The sequence below is a fragment of the Ochotona curzoniae genome, unplaced genomic scaffold (assembly GCF_017591425.1).
Source record: "Ochotona curzoniae isolate NIBS_2020 unplaced genomic scaffold, NIBS_Ocur_1.0 contig_4501, whole genome shotgun sequence".
Lineage (NCBI taxonomy): Eukaryota > Metazoa > Chordata > Mammalia > Lagomorpha > Ochotonidae > Ochotona > Ochotona curzoniae.
The window spans coordinates 8,572,922-8,587,363 of record NW_024466307.1 but is presented as its reverse complement, the minus strand read 5'-3'; positions in this window follow the sequence as shown (position 1 = coordinate 8,587,363).

Below are 14,442 nucleotides of genomic sequence, written 5' to 3'. Positions count from 1 at the left end.
CATGGAGGAACGGGTACTCCTCTCATGTGCTTGAGTGAGTGCTGAATGTGGCTGATAACATCACTTTGGCATCCTATTATCTAAAATGGTAGAATACCTCACTTCAGCAAAGTCTGACATAAATCTTTGAAAACAAAGACATTGCATATGTATGAGCTGAAATAGATATGACAGTGTTGGCACATTAATATTCCTGTCACTAGGGGGTTTCAAACTTTTAAGGAGAGGATGGCAATGATTTCAGACTGTAGCTGGTAAAATACGGTAACATACAGTAGGACAATTAGAAATCGCTAGCCATAAAGAAGTATGTTCAGAGCAAGGGTTCCCCACTGCATGTCCTTGGGTAAGAAAGGGGGGGGGGGGAAGAAATGGAGAGAGAAAGAGAGAGAGAGAGGGAGAGAGAGAAAAATTGTCTCCTGGGAATGCCAAGAATAATTAATTTGGCTTAGAGATTTGCATGCCTGTTCAAAGCATACTAATAGAAATATTCCAGAAAGATGAGTCTCAATCAGCAGAGACCTTTATTCCTGGTGTGGCAACTGTGGTGGCTCATAGGTAACAGATGTTTGCACTTATTCCACAACAACTCTCATTAAAAGTAACTGTGGGCCCTAATTGAATCATTCTCAACATAGTTGGGTCTCCGCAGAAAGTTATCCTATGATTGCATGTTCTACCATGATCTCTTTTCCTGGTTTTAGCTGCTGATAGGAAAAGCTTTGCCATAACCCTCTTTTCACCTTAACTTCTCTGAAAGAAGAAAATGAATGAAAAATAAACGTCTTGCTTCATTTTACTCCTCTTAGACTTACAATCTATTGAGAAGGACCTACTGCAAAATGCCAGCCATTTTTAGAAAACCTTATAAATCATCTAATTCTAGGAAAATCACTACTGGCCAACAAAAGTGATGAAAGAGTTGGATTAAATTTTGTACTTTGGGGAGTGGAAAGGAGTTGCTCGACAATGGGAATTAATGAAAAATAGTCTGTTACCTTCAGTATTCCTGTTTGAGGCTCATGTTGAAATATAAGACCTTTTGATAAAACATATGCATAGCTCTAGTGAGTAGAAGTGAGGACTGTTTACAAAGTTGCTCGGCTTTTACTTATTATCATTCTTTTTAACCCAAACCTCTGTGGACACAGATCTTACCCTGGGAATGTTAGTCTGAGGCATGATACAGTGGCCCACATGGACAAAAAAAACCGCTCCTTAGAGAGAGAAGAAATGATTTTGACAAAGCAACATAAGCAACCATGATGGTAAATCAGCAATTATATAGGCTACCTGGGAGCACATATCTAACTTCCAAATGTCATTTTTTTCTTCTTCAAATGTTGCTTATAACATCTCACAGAGGTGCTTAGGTCAGTATTTTTAAGAACAATCTAATACATGATTATGCTTTGGGTTAGTCTGAATTCCTTTATTACACTAATGCTCTTTGTCATTTCATGTGTGTGTCAGCATTCCTTTCCAATGGCAGAGAAAGCTTGGGAATAAGCCAGATCAAGCCTTGCAGATCACACTATGAAACATTGATTCGGCAATGAATATATGTATATATATATATATACATATATATATACACACATATATTCTAGTATAGTACTTTCAAAATATTACTGTCTCTTACATATAGTCACACATTGAAAGAAAAATTCCTAGATTACATAATGCAATATTGATGAAAGAATGGTGGCTAGATTGAATAGGCCCAGGTCTCACAGCTTCATTCTTTAATCTCTTGCTCTTTAAAGAGCTTCAGGGCCAGGCGCAGTAGTGTAGCAGCTAAAGTCCTCGCCTTGAACACACCAGTAGTTGCATTAAGTGTTAAAATCAGCAGAGACTTTCTAAGAAGCAAGTCACACATCTATTTCATGGTGTGGAGACAGCACAAGCTCTCTGATGCCAAAGTACCAATCAAGTTACTTGCAAACACCTGTTCCAATTTAGAAAGAAATAGAAAGATAAGATATAATATTGTCCCAGCTGCGATCGCCCTGAGAAATTTCTTTACACTCTTCCTATTCTTTGTATACCCTCTTTTGTTCTATCAGATTGAATATACAGAATTGGCTGGGATATTATGTTTTCTGATAACCTCAATAGTGCCAGAATCTCAGCACGTCGCTAACAAAGCCATCCGCTGCTGCTACTTACAACGTATCGTGAAACGCAGTACATGACATGTAAGTACAGAAATACCCCTATTGGGATTCAGGACTTTTCAAAAAACTTGTGTGTATTAAAATGTTTCAGATATGTAACTATGTTGGATTTCAAAGACAAAATGTGCTGTATCTTGTTTACTTGAATTAATTTTTTTCACTCCTTAGCATGCCATCACCATTTATTTCCTCATTTGACTTCAACAAAAGCAGCCATGGGTTTGATTGTATGTGGCATTGAGACGTTTTCTGTAACCAGCCATTTCATATGATGTCTGGAATACAAATGTCTAAAAACAAATGTGAATTTGGTATTACCAATGAAGAATACACTAAGAGACCCTGGTGCCATTCAATCTTCCACGCTATGGCATTTCATTATCTTGCAAAACAAGTCCTCCATCTTCTGATACCATTTTATATAAAATAAATAAAAGAACAACTCCTTTTCTTATCCATGCATTGCTTACTCCATGAACAAAAAAACAAACTAGATACATTGTGTAAAAGAAGTTGTTATATTAAGATGTATGACTGCTTTTCTTCAGAAGCCAGATGAGAGAGCTTCAGCTGCCGCTAAACTTGTCGTTCTTTGTAACAAAATGTAATGCTGCATATATAAAAATGCAAAGTGTAATGTAGAGTCAAATGTCTCGCAGCACAAGAGTTGTTCGTTTTAGCACCCATTTTGTTGGTATTTATCAACTTACTAATTATAGGCAAATTGCTTCCAACACGAAAACTGTGATGATTAGCAGTTTTTTCTGCTAACTCTAGTCTACTGTAGTTCCGGTAAAAGAATGTCAATAATCCAAATTCCTTTCTTTTTCCTGGCTTGGAACATGTAAAAATAAATTCATCAGACTAGCATTTCTCAACTTTCAGGAAACGTGGCTTGGAGGGATGGGGGTGGGAAGACAGGAAAAATAATGGCTATCAAAGCAAGGAGGTCTACAAGGAAGTTTACCTGACACCTTCTACAATCAGAATCTTGAAGGTTTCCAAGAGGCCAATGTGTCACACAGTGGAATTAGGCCATCCTATTTGCACGAACAGAATAAATGCTTCTGAGCCTGGAAGGATATGCATCAATTGCATAAAAATCTCTACAGTAAGGCAGCATAGAGTCTTGAGAACTGACTCTCCTCCCATCCCTGATGACCAGAAAATGCTTTTGTTTCAACTTCTCCTGCAACCATGCCGCAGAGCTGCGGCACATTGCTCGGTCAGACATAAAACAGTTTGTAACCTTCAGCCCTCCATTACAATCCTTTCAAGTGAGCTCAAATGAAAATGAGAGTGACATGCCAGTCTAGAGAATGTTTTTATAACATGCAACACAATAAAAGGTTGGATTTTCTATCACCATTGCTAATTTCACCCATTTGTTTCTCATTACAATAAGTAAACAAGATTAAATGGAAAAGCTTACAGTTCACAGAGTACATTGCACAGCAGAAATGTCTGTTGCAAATACTGACTTAGTGTCTTAACTAACTTATGTGCCTCCGAGTGACTATTTCTCCCTACTATGAAGTTTTTACAATTTTAAAGCTATATTGGCAGGTTCCAGTCAACAATGATGTCGGCAGTGGCCTTCTTTCTCCAATACATTGCTTTTAGTCTAATTGCTTATTTGCAGTCTCAGCAAGCAGAGAGAGGAATTTTATCCTCTTTGCCTTGTCTCTGAATACTAACTAGCTGGCCCTACCAAGGCTCTAAAGACAGCAACTGCATGAGAGACACAGTGCATTTGACACAGTCAAGAGGTAAAAGAAAGAGCAAAACAAAAGTCTATTCAGGACTGAATCCTCTGATATCCTCCCCCGCCCCCAGTGCCTTTAAAAATAAAGTGAAAGGGGAGAAACGTATAAATCCATGGCTGAATGTCTAAGGTTGTCAACTAATAAAGGACAATGAGTGACAGGTGACTGTCACTATGATTCCCAGTCATCGAGTTATCACTTTTTGGCATTATTGGACAAAAAAATGTATACTTAACAAGGAAATACGTCATACGTGCTTTATGGATTCACAGACAAGTTCAATATAGGAGTAGCAGCTAAGCATTTCCATATGAGCACACATATTTCCTTTCCTTCCAAATCTGTGTATTTTTTGTGGAAAATATTCTCAAATTATTATTTTTTTTCCTTGTGGCAACAGTGTTAAATAACTTTGGGGAAACTGCTGAAGGGTTATGAATCTACTTACCTCTCAATTCTTTTCTTTATCATCATCTTTTTGTTTTGTTTTATTTAGAATGAGAGCTCTAGCTTGAGAGATGTACAAAACTCGTTGCACATGTTGCTAAAATCTTTACAAAGGAATAAGAACCAATAGATGAGAGTTTTCCTGTTTGATTTTGAAAAGACACCTCTCCAGCATTTTTCCCTGCAGACCTCTTGATGCTTTCATCTTCACAGACTTGCCTAATCCTCCTGTCTTTGTTGTTCCAATGTCTGATCAGCTTGTCTTAGAGTCTCCCTCACCCCACATTTGCTAGAAGCGAAACTTGACTTCTGGAGGTTGCTGTTATAAATCCCCACAAATGTACAGGCTTCCTTGAGAGAAGTGGAGAGTGCTGAGGCAGAAAAGGGTTTGACGATTATGGCAGTAATGAGTATTAAGTTGTCTATTGCATGAATTACAGGTATCGAGAGATAACAAATGTGAAGTGATGGAGTAATTTGTAATTAAAATAAGATTGGCCTCTTCTCAGACTACTGGCACACTCCAGTCTGTTGACCATCTGTAGTGGAAGGACAAAAATTCTATTCTCAATTCCACTGGGCAGGGTAAGAAGCACAACTAAGTAGAGTTCCAAGTTTCTAGGTCTTACCATGGTGGGCATGAGCATAATTTCTCGTGCCGAACCCTCCGATGCCATGAGCAACCAGGTGGTCATCAGCAGCAAAGAGCCGCTGATCTGTATCCCGGCAAGCACTCACGGGGCATTGCAGGGGCAAAGGTCTGCCACTGTTCCCACGCCAGCAGGTGCTACTACAATTCTCAATCTTTCCAGACACGTGAAGAATGACGTGAAAGAGTGCCGAACTGACATCAAACAACAAGCACAGAAGGAAATTAACATCCTGGCCATAAATTTTTGCTTTTCCTTGCTATGAAAAGGAAGAGAGAGAAATAAATGACATCTAGAAGGAAGTACATTAAAGAACGCTATCTACTACACTATTAAATATAAATAAAAATTTGCTATACTTACATCTGGAAATTGACAGTACTTGATATGAGACCTTATCTCATGCTTCAAATAAGTAATCTATAAAATATTTGGCAAATTTTTTCACATGAAACTTTTTCTTGATTGTGTGTTAAACTTATTTTTGTGCAAAAAAAAAGGCAACAAAAGTGATGAATTCTATTTTTCTTCTCCTTTTTGACTCACAGTAGCTGTAACTTAAAGTTTAAATTCTGAGTATTTATTTTGGAAGCCCAGGCAGAAATGATTTGATCAAACACATGAAAATTTTTTGTAGCATCTCTGTAGGAATTTCATTTTCTCTACTTGTTTATGACAATCTTCTTAAAAAAACAAAACTCCTTGGGAAGATAATAATTTAAAAATTACTTCTATCATGATTGATATGTTTACACATATTGAACTTGAAAGTCACAGTTAAATGTTTCTTAAAATTCAGGGCCCAGCATGGTAGCCTAGCAGCTAAGGTCCTCACCTTGCAAATGCCAGGATCCCATATGGGCGCTGGTTTGTATCCTGGCTGACCAGCTTCCCATCCAGCTCCTTGCTTGTGGCCTGGGAAAGCCGTTGAGGATAGTGCAAAGCCTTGGAACCCTGTGCCCACATGGGAGACCCAGAAGAAGCTCCTGGCCTTGGATTGAATCAGCTCCAGCCATTGAGGCTACTTGGGCAGTGAAGCAATGTGGATGGAAGATCTTCTTCTCTTTCACTCCTCTCTGTATATATGACTTTCTGATAAAAATAAATAAATTCTTAAAATCTTTTTCTTAAAATTCAAAACAATAATTTTAAAATGCCTTCTCTCATGATTGATATTAGTAAATTTACAGATATTAAATGTGAATTTTCTTTAAATTTAAAATTAAAATCCTCTATTTTGATTATTAGAAAATGAATGAGTATTTTGTGGAAATACAAGGGCATATAAGAAAATGATATATAGAAAATGTTTGATTTGAAAGTAAATAGAAGGCTAACTTTCAATTTTTATGAATGAAATTGAATCTATTCACATTTAGAGAAATTTTTAAAAATATTTTTTTGGTGAATAAGGACATTCACATGACCAAGATTAAAGGCTTAATGCTAAGCTGATGCATGAACATTTTTTTATTTGAAAAGTAGAGAGAAAAGGAGAGACAACGAGAGAGAGAGAATCCTCCATCTGCTGGTCCACTCCCCAAATGGCTCTACCATTCAGAACTGGCCTGTCCTAAGCTGGGAGACAGTGGCACCCTGTTAGTCTCCAATGCGAGCACCTAGGCTCAAGTACTCAGGTTTTACTCTGGTGCCTTCCCAGTCCACAAGCAAGGATCTGGACAAGAAGTGGAGCAGCCAGGACTTGAACCAGCACCCCATATGAGATGTTGGTAACAGACGTAGAAGATTAGTCTGCCATACCATGGTGCTGACCCCTGTGCCAACATCTTTATTAATGATAATAGAGCAGTTATTATCTTAAATTAACGGTCTATTTGTGCAATATATACGAGTGTGTATAGATGTGTACTTGTATGATGGGATAAGAGTATAAATTAGAATGACTTATGTTAGGAATAGTAAATGCTTCCCACCAGAGACACTTCAAATATATATATATATACATATACAATTCTGCATTTTATTTATAGTTAACAAGATATCCACTATGCAGTGGAGGAGTTTCCAATTATTTAGAAAAATAATGACCCCAAGGTCAGTTCTATCTTGACAACGCCTGGAGAAAGTTCAAGGAAGGTTCTAGGGTTTTAGCAATACAGAAGACTAAGTGTATCTTCGTCACCATCCTCATGAAATGACGGAAATGTGTGTGTAGCCTCTGAATGAGATAATTACTTTCTGAGCTGGTTGTAGCTAAAAGACTGATGCTTTGTTCCTTTAATGACAAAAAGTAAGGTGGTCAAGAGAAAGGAAGAAAAAATGAATCAATCATCATTCTAAAAGAGGCAATACACATTTTTCTTCTGATAGAAATTAAGCTGAAATGCATTAGTAACCACCTTGGAGCCAATACGAATCCTCTTGGCTTAATGTAGGAGTGGAGGAGTGCAGCCAACATTGACCATGAGCCAGGAAGTCAGGGAAGTTGCATGATAGAGGCAGAGCACATCTTCTAGATTGAAGGAAGAGAGATTTGGAAGTAAGTATGGGAATGGAGAAATGAGCAAAGACACACAGGTATAAGGACACACATAGGTGGGAAATGACCAAACCTTCACTTTCTCTTTGCGTCAAAAGACATAGATATATACAAGACAGACAAATACATAGATACCGAGACCTAAGCTGGCACAGGTGGATGACAGAGAAGTTCCAGGCTTGAAGTATAAACGACAACGTAGCAGTGTCTTACTCAGTACTAGTTGAGGATATATGGGTACAATTTTTTGAGTAGCAACAAGAAAAATAATATAAAGGCCAAAAGTTTTAAAAATGTGTATGTACTAGTCACCCTGCTGCTTGGAATTTATCCAAAAGAAATAATCAAGCAATAAATGCAATTAAAATAGAATCAACCTAATCTTCTACATGAGCTGTAGAAGATTGATTATAATAAATTATGTTATGTCCAGAATATTATCCTTCTGTCTAATTGCAGCCATGGACAGTCATCATCGGCAAACGAGAAATGGAGCCACAGCATGCTGGACTGTGTCACGGGAGGTGCACGCTTCACACGGCTGGCATGGTTAGCACATTTTTACGACAATATCAAACAAGGATGCTCCTGCTGACATTGATGAGGACTGTTAGCTACCTATCTTTCTCCAACAGGACAGTTCAGCTTGGTTACAGAGTAGGAAATGACCTTTTATATCTAGAAAAAAGTTACATAGCAATAACATAGCAAGATCTAGAAAGAAAACATGGACCCCAGTAACATAAAGCTGATTTGTGGAAATTGATGTCTTACTGTACCCTGAAACGGAATAATGGCTACAAAAAATAAAACAAAACAAAAGCCTCTGGCTAAAAAGTATGAGTAAGGATTTTTCAGAGAAGGATATAAAACAATCACAACTGTATAAGTTTCCTTTCACATAAAGGTTATATAGAGACATATATATAACCTTAAATATATATATACATTTATATGCATATATATATATATTTAAACGACTGCTTTTGCACTCACTCAAAATGTTAAAGTGAGAATCAATTGAAGCTAGAAATTCTCACAATTTTCATGGAGTGCTACCCTAGAAAGTTTCAAACGTCTGCTCGCTACAATTTTAAATGCACTGACTCAAATCCAATGTATTTCCCTTTTCTACCTGTGAGTAATGCATTGGTTACAAGAGAATTTTGCTTTGAAGTAAAGATTATTTTCCAAGACAAGAGATTCGGGGCAGTGACAGACATTATTTTGTCACCTGTTTACAGATATGCCCCTCTTTCCTGGGCTGCCCAAGGTAAGGGGCTTGATCCGATTCGCCTGATTTCCCAAAGCGGCCAGTTCCCAGAGGATGCTAAGCACATGTTTGCAGCAGGAAGAACCCTGTGATGTACACTCTTCCACTCAAATTGATCTATGTATTATTCTGTGAATGAATTTTATCGTTTTTTTTTTTTGTCATGGCTAGATGGTTTCTGTCCATCCTACTTCACTTGTTCAAGTGCTACTCATCTCCCCTAACTGCAGCAGCCTTTCCTGCTGAGCAGAGACCGCTCGAATCACCCATGTCTTTAACCAATTTGAATTTTTCTGCCTGGTGTATTTTCATTGTCACATGTTTTCTGGAATTTTCAACTATCTTTCAAAATTATGTACTAGGTACATCCGTAAATAGAAACCAAGTCATGTAGTTAAGTATGAAAGGAAATTATTAGAAGACATCAGGATGGGGTTGGGGGCTCATAGAACTGGCAACAAGCTTGTAGACCAGGCCTCAGGGTAGACTGAATTCAGGAAAGAGGAAGCACAATGTCCACCCAGTTCTTGGGATGACTGTCCTTGAGTGTCTCCAGTCCTTCCTTATACCTTAGAACTGAGGACTCCACTGGTTGGTTGATGTCAAAGAGAAACCGCAACCTATGAGCTCCGAAATGACCAAACTGATCTTGACTTTCTCGCAAGAGAAGAGAGCTGTGGCACTCAAACACACACGAGGAAAGGGAGCAGATGTTCCAGAAGGAAACTGGGGGATGCCTGGGAAGAACCATAAGTTATAAATTCCCATCTGTTTAGTAACATCTAATTAGATGATGCATTTCTGAGGCTTCAGCTATAGCGGAAGTATTTCTTCTGCCACAACAGTCCATGGATTCCTTGGACAAGCAAAAGCTGTGTTATTAGCCAGTAGAAAGAGAAATGGATGAAGAGATGATATTAATTCTTATTCAGATCATGTGAGATGGAGGTACTTGTGTCTAGTCATTATTCTGATGCCAACATAAGTCAACACCCAGTAAGGAGAACTCATTCCAGAAGTTTGCTTCCATGAAATTTGTGATCCGTGAATGCTGAGATTGTACAAAAAACTGTACATGGTAATAAGTTTGCACATGACTAGAAAATGTGTATATTAAGGCCCTTAGAACAATCTTCAACTCAAGGTATCTGGTAAATTATAGGCTTTTGCTTTGCATTTTTTAGTGTAATCAGACAGAAGCTTTCACTCATCCACCTTGCTTTTTTTTTTTTAAGAAGCCCAATATTTTAATCTGTCTTCCCCTTTGTAAATGAAGTATTTCTGGTGATTTTTGGGTGGTCTAGTGGCTATCACACAGGCTAAACATTTGTGGAATTTTTAAAATTACACAATGGGAAATTCTCTCTGGCTCTTGCGTTTGAAAAGCAAATACGTTACTAACAAGATGGATTTATAACAACTACCACAAGCCCAGTCTTTCTCAAATTCAGGAAATTTGATGGGAATTGGAAACGTTCATCGGACTCACTCTCCAGGGAGTATTTGCAGTGTTCTGGCTTTTCTTAGTTATTTCCTCATTTCAGAGTTAAGCCAAACAGAAGGCAGCTGACGGTGCCAGGAAACTCGCCTCCATCTTCCTTTCTGATGACTGCACCAGGGGGCTGCACAGAGGTGAAAGGTCAGCAGTCACCTTTGGCAGATGTGCCTCGTTGTGATAAACACTTGCATACTGGAAATGGTTCTGCGCACAGATAGTTTATTATTTAGGTGAGAAACAGAAATGTGAGGGAGCGTCACTGCAGGGAATCTTGTGTCATATTGGAGTGCAATTAACCAGCTGATAAACAGGCTTTTGTTTTCCAACTGAATGGCCAATGCCCATTCATTTGGTACACTATCTTGTCAAATGAGCAACAATAACAATAAAGTTTATGTGTCCTGGCTCTCATCTGCTCTAAAACCTGTAGCAATCTCATGTATTGGAACCAAGGCACTGAGCTGAAAATGCAAAAATAATTATCATCTAGCTCTACCTGATGGTGAGGATATGGAAGATTATTTTTTTCTTCAAATGGGAAATAAGGACTAAACAACGACTTTTTATTTCAATGGATTTTAAATGAATTTGGCACATGCTTGTGAACTCCAGTATGCCATATTTCACGTTTCTATAGCCTAAAAATATGGAAGACATATATTACTATGCTACAAAACCTATTCTAATTGTATAAATCCTGTGAGATTTTGTTATTATCTGAAACATCTTTCAAGCATTTTTCTGAGTACACAATACTGAGGCTCTTGTGTCATCATTTAATGTTTGACCACAAACCATATACTTGAATCTTTTATTTTTCTTCCCTACTTGTACGTTTTCCAATGAATCATCTTTATCTATCTTCAGCTGTTTTTTTATGAGCAAGTTCCTCTTGCTTCTGTTTTGACTTAATGTAATTTTTTCATGAACAAAGATGACGGATGCATTTCATTGTTCTTTTCAAAAAGTGGTGAGTGAAAAGAAAAGTTATCTATATCCTCTGGCTTCATTTTCCCTTGAGGAAAATGATTCAAGTGAGCTTAGTATCACTGTCGCCGGGGAACAGATTTCCTGGATAATGTTTACATCTTTGGCAAAGTACTTGTTATTGCCACATAACTTCCGGTGAAATTTGTGGAAAAAAACAAGAATTCCATCATTAGCTGTTGTGTGTTGACTCAGATGTAACCGAATCTGTCTGAAAACACAAGTTAATGGAGATTTTCACTTATTTCCCCAACAAATATTTACTGAGGACTACCAAGTTGTGTTATGTGGAGGACAGAAGCGTGAAGAGTATGTGGCTTCAGCTCTCCAGAACTTAACACAGCCATGTTTGGTTTTGCTGCTGGTGATGGTGTCAGACAGAAGTAGTAACTGGTGATGGTTTTGACCTCTGTTGAGTCCAGCTTGGTGAGCAGCAATGACCTCTCCTGTACATGTCCTCTGAAACATCTTCAGCTGTTTATTTCATCTAATATCTAAGTTCTTCTAGTGTGATATTGCTTAGTTATTGACACCTATCATTCCTAAATCTTTTTCATGTTTTAATGAACATTAATTTTCTAAGAGGTTTCTTCATAGAATAGTAGGATTAAAATTTACTAAAGTCTGGAGCGTTCTTCTCAGTTTTTCCTATGTCTAGAAAAGTAGCATTGTATTTTTTAAGGACTATGCTTTTCAGTATGAAGGTATAATTCCCTTATGAAGTTAGGACATGCATATAAATGTGATTTCCAAACAATACATAACAAGCATGCATGTTTATAATATACAAACACATAGATGTGAGAGTTAACGTTATTTATGACATACACAAAAATCGTAGCTCTAATTCTAAATAATAGATCGTTATGTGTCAGTCATTAAAGTACAGCTAAGCTTGACAGGAAATGAGGTATTGAAGATGATTTGGTAAAATGGGAAGAAAATAAAAGATAATATGCCTGTTCTCAAAAACAGAAATAGGAAAGGGGAAATAATAGGGAAACTTAATTTGGTTTGTAATGTTGGCATTTGGAAAATCCACTCAACATTTTCACAAAAGAAAAAAAAATTGGCAGATGATACTATTTTCTTCATAATGAAGAGTGATTGTTCTTACCATGAGTTTATTTTTCAGGGCCGATTATTTCAACAATATTGATGTCTGTTGACTTTTCTTGTTTAGGATGTCCACAGTTTACCCGTTAACTATAGTTGGTGAATAGTCGTCATTGAGTAACGTTCTTTTGTTACCTTTTGTGGGCACATGCTCAGAACATTTTTCCTGTAACCTAACAGAAATGTAAGATTTTTTTTTTTCTGCAAGTCTGTTTCTAATATTTTTGGGAAGCTTACTATCAGGCAATAGATTAGGAAACATCATTTTCCTAATATGGAAAGAAATATGTGCTATTGCTTTAGGACAGTGTAATCCAAGGTTTCCCTTGAAACTCAGGAAGAAAATAATGCCCTCAGCAAAGCCTCTGTGGTCTTGGATGCTTTCTGCCAAAAACGCTAAGGTCCGCACGAGGGCGGGGAGCTACTTGAGTCAGAAGGGCCAATCTGACAAGGGACCTCAGTTACATCTCACAGTATTTATTTTATAGGATCCACGTGGCTTGGAATAGCATCACATTGGCTAGCATACTGGTTTGTTTGACTCTAACTTTGAACACAAGATGACTTCAAGATTTTGGGTTAGTGATAATGGACCTCAGACCCTGGAATTGAGCCTTAATGCTTGGTTGTCACCCTTCTATTTTGAAACTGGGCACCTCTTCTGATCTCCAGCAACAGATTAAAACAGGGGCAGCAGCAGGCCCTCAATCATGGCAATTGTCTTTATACAGGTTCTGAGCTATATGCCTGGCAGGCTTTGGTGTGTGGGTGTGTGTTTGTCACAAACTTGCTGTATAACACTGGCACACTTCCTCATGAAAGTCCTCTCCCCTTTATGATTGATGTGGTTACATGTTTTTCTGGGTTAATCGGAAGTCTTTTTGTTCAAGAAATGGACATTTCTTGGGGGTACAAGTTTATAGTTCTTGCTCAGCTTGTGAGATCTCCATCAATCTCCTTGCCACAAATATTCTCACAGTAGAAGGCAGAGGTGTGGTCAACATCGAGAGCTCTTACGTTCTGCAAACATAATGATCCTGGCTAATAATTTGAAAAGAAGTGTTGTTCAGAAGATATGTTATTCTATGTTTATGATATGGAATCCAATGTGGTAAAACTAGCAAGACAAAGTGAGTAGTAACTCATACTTTCTTGCATACTCTAAGATTTTCATTTTTCATTACCACTGACGGAGCTGTTGATGATCTGTAAGGGAGTTGTTGGAAGTTTCCTGAATGATAGAGCCCCACAAGTAAAGCTGCAAGTAAATAAATTTATTAGGGAACTTTAATGGCAAAAACTAAATTGCTTCTATGCCAAAATGGTAAGTTCAATGTTGTGATATAGTGAATTATGTCACCACTTGTAAAGCTGGGATATCATATGGGAGTACTGATTTAAGCCTCTGCTGCTGTGTTTCTGATCCAGCTGCTTATGAATACACCTAAGAAAACAGTGGGTGTCGGCTGAAATATTTGTGTTCCTGCCAAACATGAGGGAGACTTGGTTGGAGTTTCATGTCCCCGGCTATGGCTTGACTCAACTCTAGCTATTACAGCCACTTGAGAAGTAAGCCAATCAATAAAGAGATTCTCCTCTCCTCCATCATTTTGTCTTTTGAATGAATAAATGAATGAATGCATAAGTAGATATGGACATGTCCTGAAAAGCCATAGCATTTTGAGAGATGATCAAATTTCTAACTTTTACATGTTATGAGAGCTACAAAACTGTTTAAGAAAATAGACGCTGTACAGTAAATAGTGTCATGTGGTGATGTTTGATTTTGAACAGGTAGAGCTGATGTCTTGACACCAGACTGAATCTTCCCATGCCCTGGATGGACAGCCAACATAGACTTACCTACTTCTTTCCTAAGATTGTCCCAATTCCATGTTACCAGTTACATGCCCATGTGTTTTATAATTATGTGTTTATTTGCTTGAAAGGCAGATTTACAAAGAGAGAGAGGGAAAAACAGAGAGAGAAAGAGTAAGAGCAAAAGAGAGAGATCTTCCATTCTCTGGT